This window comes from Gavialis gangeticus, unplaced genomic scaffold, assembly GCF_001723915.1.
Source record: "Gavialis gangeticus isolate Ggan-Ray unplaced genomic scaffold, GavGan_comp1, whole genome shotgun sequence".
Classification (NCBI taxonomy): Eukaryota; Metazoa; Chordata; order Crocodylia; family Gavialidae; genus Gavialis; species Gavialis gangeticus.
Window position 1 is genome coordinate 5,904,815 of NW_017728996.1, and position 7,994 is coordinate 5,912,808.

The 7,994-nt window shown below is 44.6% G+C and overlaps 1 protein-coding gene across 3 annotated transcripts in view; it reads left to right on the forward strand.

Moving 5' to 3' along the window:
* Positions 1-7,994, forward strand: part of MEGF11 (multiple EGF like domains 11) — a 386,245-nt gene that overhangs the window by 75,204 nt on the left and 303,047 nt on the right. The window lies entirely within an intron of this gene.

Consider the following 7,994-nt stretch of genomic DNA (forward strand, 5'->3'; position numbering starts at 1 on the left):
GCGGTGTGCACACATGCAATTCCCATTAGAACTGAATGCTTGCAAACTAGGAGTATGTCTGATTAGTTGTGTAAGCCCCAGGAGAGGCCTACGTTGATATATTGACATTATGCACAATGATGAAAATAGACAGGTTCCTCCTGTTCTGAGAGTGGAGGGATACACACCTTGGGGTTGATAGAGCTTCCTGTCTTAAATCATTTTGAATAGCCCACCCGGAGCCTTCACATTTTGCCCACCTGCTTATTTGGAGCTTTGTGAGAGGTGGACCAGAAAGTTTGCCACAGGTAAGGGCAATTTCTACCGCCAAGTGATAGAAGCACATGTGGAGCCAGGTTGCCCCACTTCCTCGGTGACAGGGAACTTGTTAAAAGGCAGGGAACATTTGTAAATGCAGATCTGCCTTTAAATCCCAGACTTGGCAGAACAGCAGCTCCGCTCCGGGAGCCCACAGGTGAGCATTTTGCTCTGCTCGCTAATCTAGCTTTGGCAGAGAATGCAGAAGGGCTTGTGGGTTATCTACAGGGAAAAGCATCCAAAATGAGGGAAGGTGTTTTGACCAAAGCAAATAAATGAGCAGGTGGTATGCTAGAAGCATCGCTAACACTCTCCAGAGGAGACTGTGGTGGCAAAGCTACAGATTATAAAATATACTGGAGAACAGAGGCCTGACCTAAGAAAAGTGCAGGGCAATATGTATGGAGAAATGAAACCAGAAGCTATGAGAGGTAAAGTGAGACATGACAGGGAAGAAAGGGTAGGGGGAAAGAAAACAGACAAATCAGAGCAAGCAAACAGGTGAGCTGACAGCAAGAAACAATTTGGATTGGGAAAGGAGCTTAGTGGACAGATGACTGGAGTAAATTGCCAGGTTTCAGCATGTGGAGAGATGAGTAGCATGCTGCGTACAAGGCAACAAGAGTTATGCAGGTCTGAGAGCAGTCGGTGGCTGGCCAAGGCCGGCAAATGTAAATTACAAATGTAATCAGAGTAGAAGGGGAGGTGGAGAGGAGAGAAAGAGATGGTGGGGAAAATACCAGTACCAGGCAATGATGATGGAAAGGGTAATGAGAGAGGGAGAACAAGCGAAGAGGCCGATAAAAGGAAGACAGACCTCAGGATCACCAGGGGCGGTCTGAACGGGGGGAAGCAGAGGTTTCTTTTTATCATCCAAAAAATGTAGTGAAGTGCGAAAAGACCTTATGATTGTAAACTAGCAGTAATAACCCGACAGCAGGAGGAGGCAGAGATGAGTGTTCCAGTGAAAGTGGCATTCATCTCTTTGTGAATCCTGCAAAGGTCTGTTAAAGTGTTTATGAAAGAGTGTAAAGATTTATTTTATGGTAGTCATCGCCACTATAGCCTCAATAAACATTGTTTAATGTTTAAACACAATGTATTGAAGTGGGATGCTGGAAGTTATGGTGCATTCAACTGCCAAAGCTGCTTTTTCTGTCTTGGAAGAGTGGTGTAGGCAGAAAACGCAGTTTTCAGTTGTCTGTTTTTATTTTGTTGCTGGCAAAAGCCTTGGATAAAATACCAGAAATTTGGCTCTTTAGGGAGGATTTCTGCAATGAAGAAGTTCGCTGGTGGTGTTTTCCTTGTGAAGCATTTTTTTATGCCTCCAACCTGACTCCTCCTTTCTACCACTTGATTATTACAGATTTATTTTCTTTATCGTCTACACGTAGCATTTCCTCCAGTCATTTCCTTACAGTTCAGTGGAGAGAAATTCTGGCTTGTTATTCATTCCTCAGGCTTGTGGTAAATCAAGGAAAATATTAGGAAGTTTTAGGAATGAAATCGAGAGCCCGAAAAAGGTCTGAGTCATGCTGAAGATAGTGCAGGGAAGACAGCTTGTCAGGGGATCTGCTAAAGGGCCTGGAAGCCGTAGATACGGGTGTCACTATCTTTGTAACAGCAAGGAGGCTTGATATATGGAGAAAAGTGTAAAAAATGAAAAGGACCAGATAATCGGAGTGAATGCAGCATTTCTGGGTTTGTGAGGTGGGTGGAGAAGGAGAGGGAGATCTTTTGCTGCACAGAGAATCAGGTTCAATGAACTATGGGAACAGCTCTGGAGAAGGATGTGTGAAAAGTGCCCAGCCACAATTGCTGCATGATACAAAGCACTGGCTGTCAGTGCAAAGAACAGATTTGCTGCACTGCTTTGGAGTACGCTCGTCAAGGAGGATTTAGGCCCCGCTGAGAATGGCATCAGCTGCCAGATGGAAGTGACCTGCGTACTATCTCTGAGAACATTTCATAGCAAGAAGGCTGTGGTGGACATCACCCATGAAGATTGAAGATAAGCTCATATGCTGCCCTGGGAGGGTGGACATTTCATCGCAGCATTGGAGGCTCCTCAGTTCAGGGTTTTGCATTAGCTTTCCCGCTCATCTTGCAGAGCTCACTCATGTTCTAAAGGTCAGACACTTCGACCATGCTGGGCTATAGAGGAAAAGGAGGGAAAAAAATTGTCAAATGCAGTGTATATCAATTTGGTGAAACTTCTGCAGGGTTCAGGTTCTAGCAGATATCACTATAAACCAGCGTGGTGGACAACAGTACTTATAATGATTTGTGGTGGGGAACAGGACCCTGGATGACTTCTCAAGCAATCCTTTTGGTGAACTCTGTGCACACGGGCTGAGGCTTATGTATTATTCCTTCTTCTCCAGCAGTGACAGAAACTGAGTCCAGGAGAGCTAACAGCAGTGGAGCAGACCCTAAAATCCTCACTCACTCAGGACTTAAAACAGTGGCTTCCTTGAGCAAAAACCAGTCATTTCCCCCCATGTTTACAGGGGCAGGAACAGTGCTGGGAGAAAACGGACAGGATAATGTCTTTGTGAAGAGCCTCTCATCTCCCCATCAGGGGTGCAGGGTGTGCCTCTCATGGGAAAGATTGCAGGACCTGTCTGAAAATCTAGTGGTTCTCTGGGGAACCAAAGGGACCCTTTGCCTTTCCACTTACTGAGGGATCCCCAGCTCCATGGCTCCTCAGTCAGTTGGGACTGTCCTGGCAGAACGTCCTCTTGGATTCCTTAAGGGGACAACAAGGAAAGGTCCTTCGCTTGGAGCTGTGACTACCCTCTCTGAATAAGGTGCGTGGGGCAGAGAGGGAATCGCATGCACCTCTGCTGATCTGGCACATCCTTACCATAGTTTGCCCTGTGTCATCCCCTAGCCCCCAAGTCCAGTACAGCTTCCAGGAAGAGAGCGTGTCTGATGTAGCCCAGGGTATTGACCTTCAGACCTGGCTCAGTGACTGCTTAAGGCATCAGGATCAGCAGCAATTGGTTGTGTATCCTAAGAGACTCAAAAACACGTGTGTGAGGGCCCGTTGAATTGGGCCAGCCCTAGAGGGGGATGGAGCCAATCCAATGTCAGGACATTGACGGGATGATAGTTCTGCCCTGGAAGAACATGGCAGTGAGGTTTTGTCTTCAACAGTTAACCCCTAGTTGTCTTCTATGGGCCCAGTCCAAAGTTCACAGAAGTAATTTGGACTCTCTTTTGACTTCAGTGGTCTTTCAGTCAGTCCAGCACGTCATGATGAATTATGCATAAAGTATGTAAGCAGTAGTTTAGGGCCGAGTTAGAAGCTAGAGGAGAGGTTTTGCATGTGAGAGCAGAATTTGACTCTGAGGCTCATAAGGCAAAGTCTTTGTAGTCACACCCACAAAGCACTTGGTAGATAGATTGTTGTGGGGATGTGTGCTGTAGTCCAGACGGTCACAGTTTAGGCCATGTGACTGCCCACTGGCCAGGATTCCTACTCTTGCCCAAGTGATTAGCGTCCTGGACTCAGTTCTATTCCCAGTTCTGCCTGTCATCTGTTGAGTGACCTTGGACTTGTCATTTGCCTCCCTGTTTTTGATTTTTATCCCTTTTACAATGGGGATGTTAATACTGAATTCCTTTGTGTTGTGCATAGAGATGTATGGATAGATGCTAAGCATTATTATATTAATTAGATTAAAGAATTTAAATATTGAATAGCAAATGTATGGCATAGAACATATAGAGGAAGTGGATTTTAACTGCTGTGAAATACACAGGGCAACACCCTGGTGGTATTATAGATGTTGCGTAGTTCCTCAAGGGCCACATGCTTGCAATGTATTAGGAAGTAGATTTTTCCCCTTTGTATATGACTATGACAAATTGAAGCACATCCAAGCTGCTAACTTGCTTAAAGGCATCTTTCACACTTCATCCATTATATGAATGATGGACTGTGTGAAAGCAGCTCTTCTTTGTTTGTGGAGAAAAACACGTTGTGGATAATGGAAAGGAAATCATCAACACCAATATTTCTTCTGACTTTGTTCTGTGCCTGCAAGATCAATATTTTTTTTTCATTCATAGAAATAAATGCTTTTTTGTCCTCTGCTTCCTCATTTTAAAAGGAGAGAAGCATGCTGCTCCCCGAGTAGGCATATGATCACATTCTGATCTCCATTACACTCATTTAAAGGGAAGCAAATGGAATTACTCTAGATTTATGGAGATGTAGTTCATATCAAAACCTGGCACATTATTAGACCTTTAACTTAACCTTCCTCAAAATCATTTCTTCTAGTGATTATGTTTCCTGACTCATAAATAGCATTTTTTTCCCACTCCCCTCCTTGCCTTGTAGTTCCCCTCCCCCCAGTTTCATCCTTTTGCTGTGACAGGGCAGAAGAAAATAACTCTTCCTTGTATAACAAATGACAACAGGACAAATCTCCTTAAAATCATTTCAGGCACAGTTTCAATTTTAACCTGTAGATTGTGGTTTTGCAAACTTCATCTTACTCATGACACTGCCATCTCAGTGATGTTGTCATGTAGCGGAGCAGCGCTAAGATAGAAGGCTGATTCCTTTGGGTGCTATGCTATGACTTCTTTTGGTCTCTCTTCTCCTTCCCTTATCCTGTTGGTGCTGCTGTTTGTTTGGATGGGTTGAGATGAACCGGCAGAGCTGAGATGAGGGCTGGTGTCTCAATTCAGGGAGATTTAGTCTCTTCTCTTGCCATAGTTTCTTTGAAGGTGAAGGTGCACTTTTTTCAAGAGCTCGGTTGGATCAAAATATCAACAGCTGTCATTTTTGTATTGACTCAGCACCTTCATGGGATGAAGTTGGTAGCATATCCAGCTCATGAATATGTGGTGTACAAATGCATATGCAATAGGGGTGTAACTCTTCCTCACAATTTTGATTATATTCATGATCGTTGTATAGGTAATTTCTCAGAATATCTTTAAAGTTGGAGTTTTAGGTCTTTCTTTCACTCACTCGATTTTATGAGAAAACCTCAGTAGGGCTATTAGGAATTGAAATTCTGTCAGAAGACTTGAGACCCTCCAATTTTCTATGGAAAAGTCTTTCACTTTGTAAATAGTGTGGCAGAAGGCCACTTCTGTTTCTCCTTAAAAACTCTGCTCTGTAACAATTTGGTTAGGATGCGCCCTGCAGAGGGTATCTCTTTAGGTAACCTAAGCTGGACGCATTCCTGAGGGAGGGGGAAACCTGCTCCCTCTGCCTACATGACTGGCATCACATACCTGGGTGAGGGGCTTGGGCTCTCTAGTGGGCTAGAGACTGCCAGTCTGCCCAGCAACCAGTGACGCATTTCAAATTGGCTCGCTGTCAGCCAACAGGTGCTAGCCTCAATTGGACTAGGTACATGAGGTCATAAGGGCTATATAAGTTAAGGACTGCCCAGGAGGAGGGGCAGTAGCCATGATGAAAACTCAGAGAGAAGAGCTGGACCATCTGAAACTTGCTCTCTCAGGAAACTCGTGATCAATGAACTGCCTGCCTCCAGAGGGAATCTCCACTTGACTCTGGATGATACTTGTAAGTAAGCTACCTGAGATCTAACTAGATATATAGCTTGCAGTAACTCAGATGCGTGATCAAAGGCTACCCCAGCCACCCGGTTTGCTCTATGGGATTTCTCAGATACTACTCACCTCTGTACCCTATTCCAACCCTACCCCTTGTAACCAAGGAAGTTCTCCTTTGTACCTAGCGTGGGAGACTTATTGGGAGTGGGCCTAGATTATGCCTTGGGGTTCCCTTGGTTCGGCTGACTTAGGGAGACCACTACTTGTGCTTCCAACTGAAGTAAGCATCCCAAGTTCTTGAAGTGAGTCAAATACCCTCGAGGGCTACTAGGCCTGTTTCCCAGGGGACGTTGTGCCAGCATCAAGCCTGTCCCTGGGTGGTGGCAGCAATATCCTCAGGCTAGCAGGTGTGCTCCAGGAAGAGGGTCTACCAGACATGAGGCACCCCCAGGAAGGCACTCAGAGCCTGGAAGGTGGTTGGGCACAGTGAGGTGGGTGGCTCAGCACAGGAGCACTCCCTACTGGCCCATCACAAATAGTACTCCTAAACTTAAATCGCCATTGAAACAGGTCATGCTTTTTCTTCTTAAAGTCCTTGAAGAGTCCCTTAAGCATTACCTGACAAGTAAATGATATAAATATTTGTATATACTTATTATATTAGTAACTAGTTATGAAATGGTTATTCATTTTTTCATCTATTGGTATATAACAACTATATATGTAATGATATTATTTTTTATAGGATAATTAGATGCTTTTGTTCAGATTCAAATAATTTGCAACAAATATCCAGACTGAAACTTAGACCATTTCTAGTTTTTTTTAAGGTATAAACTAAAAGCCTATGCTCTTAAATGGAATTGTGAGTTTAAGAGTAAAGCGTTAAAACATCACTCACATTTTCCTTCAGGTTTTAACAATGCTTAAGAGTGATTATAAATTTCAATACCAATAGTTCTAATATTCTTGGTGAGGTTTTAGCACTAAGATTTTCCTCTTTGAAGACAGGAGCCTTTTCTCTCCCTTTTGGCTTAGCTTTTATCATTTTGATAACCAGGTAATACACTTCACCTCTCTTTGAAATCTAGAAAAAGAATAGTTTCACATCCTTTAACAAAGGGGATCTGTCCTGATCTTTGAGAAGACTGTCCTGACACTCCTATTAGTTTTTCTCTTTTAACCAGAAAGTTCCTAAGATTACAGTGTGCCATAACTTCACCCACTATTTGTGCTCAAAGGCACCAAACGAAACATACTTTTGGCATGAAAGCAAAAGTTAGCATAATTCATTTTCCTAGACACCTTTTAAATAGTGCTACTGACACAATATAGAATATTATAAGAAACCAATTCTTTACCTCCGTTTTCTTGTGCAGGGACCGGGACTTCCTCACTGTGATGCCAGACGGACTCAAGGGGAACACCTCCAGACCTCAGGTTGGGGAGGACCGGGTTAGAGAGCTTCTGCAGGGGCTGGATGCGTTCAAATCAGCGGGTCCAGAAGCTCTCCACCCCAGGGTGTTGAGGGAGCTAGCAGGGGTTATTGCAGGGTCCTTGGCACGGCTTTATGAGCGCTCGTGGTGCTCGGGCCAGGTGCCGGATGACTGGAAGATAGCCAACGTAGTCCCCATCTTTAAAAAAGGGAGGAGGGAGGACCTGGGCAACTATAGGCCCGTCAGTCTTACCTCAATCCTAGGGAAACTCTTTGGGAAGATCATAAAGGAGCACATCTGTGATGGGCCGGCTTCAGGGATGATGCTCAAGGGCAACCAGCACGGTTTCATTATAGGGGCAGGTCATGTCAGACCAACCTGATTGCCTTTTATGATCAGGTCACAAAAGCCTTGGATGCAGGTGTCGCCATGGACATAGTCTTTCTGGACATCAGCAAGGCCTTTGACATTGTCTCCCACCCCATCCTCATTAAAAAATTAGGCGACTGTGGCACTGATGCCTACACAGTCAGATGGATTGCAGATTGGCTGAAGGGTCATACTCAGAGGGTGGTGGTGGACGGGTCATATTCGACCTGGGGGGAAGTGGGCAGCGGAGTCCCCCAGGGCTCAGTCCTTGGGCCTGCACTGTTCAATTTCTTCATCAGTGATTTGGACAATGGGGTGAAAAGCAACCTGTTTAAATTTGCTGATGAT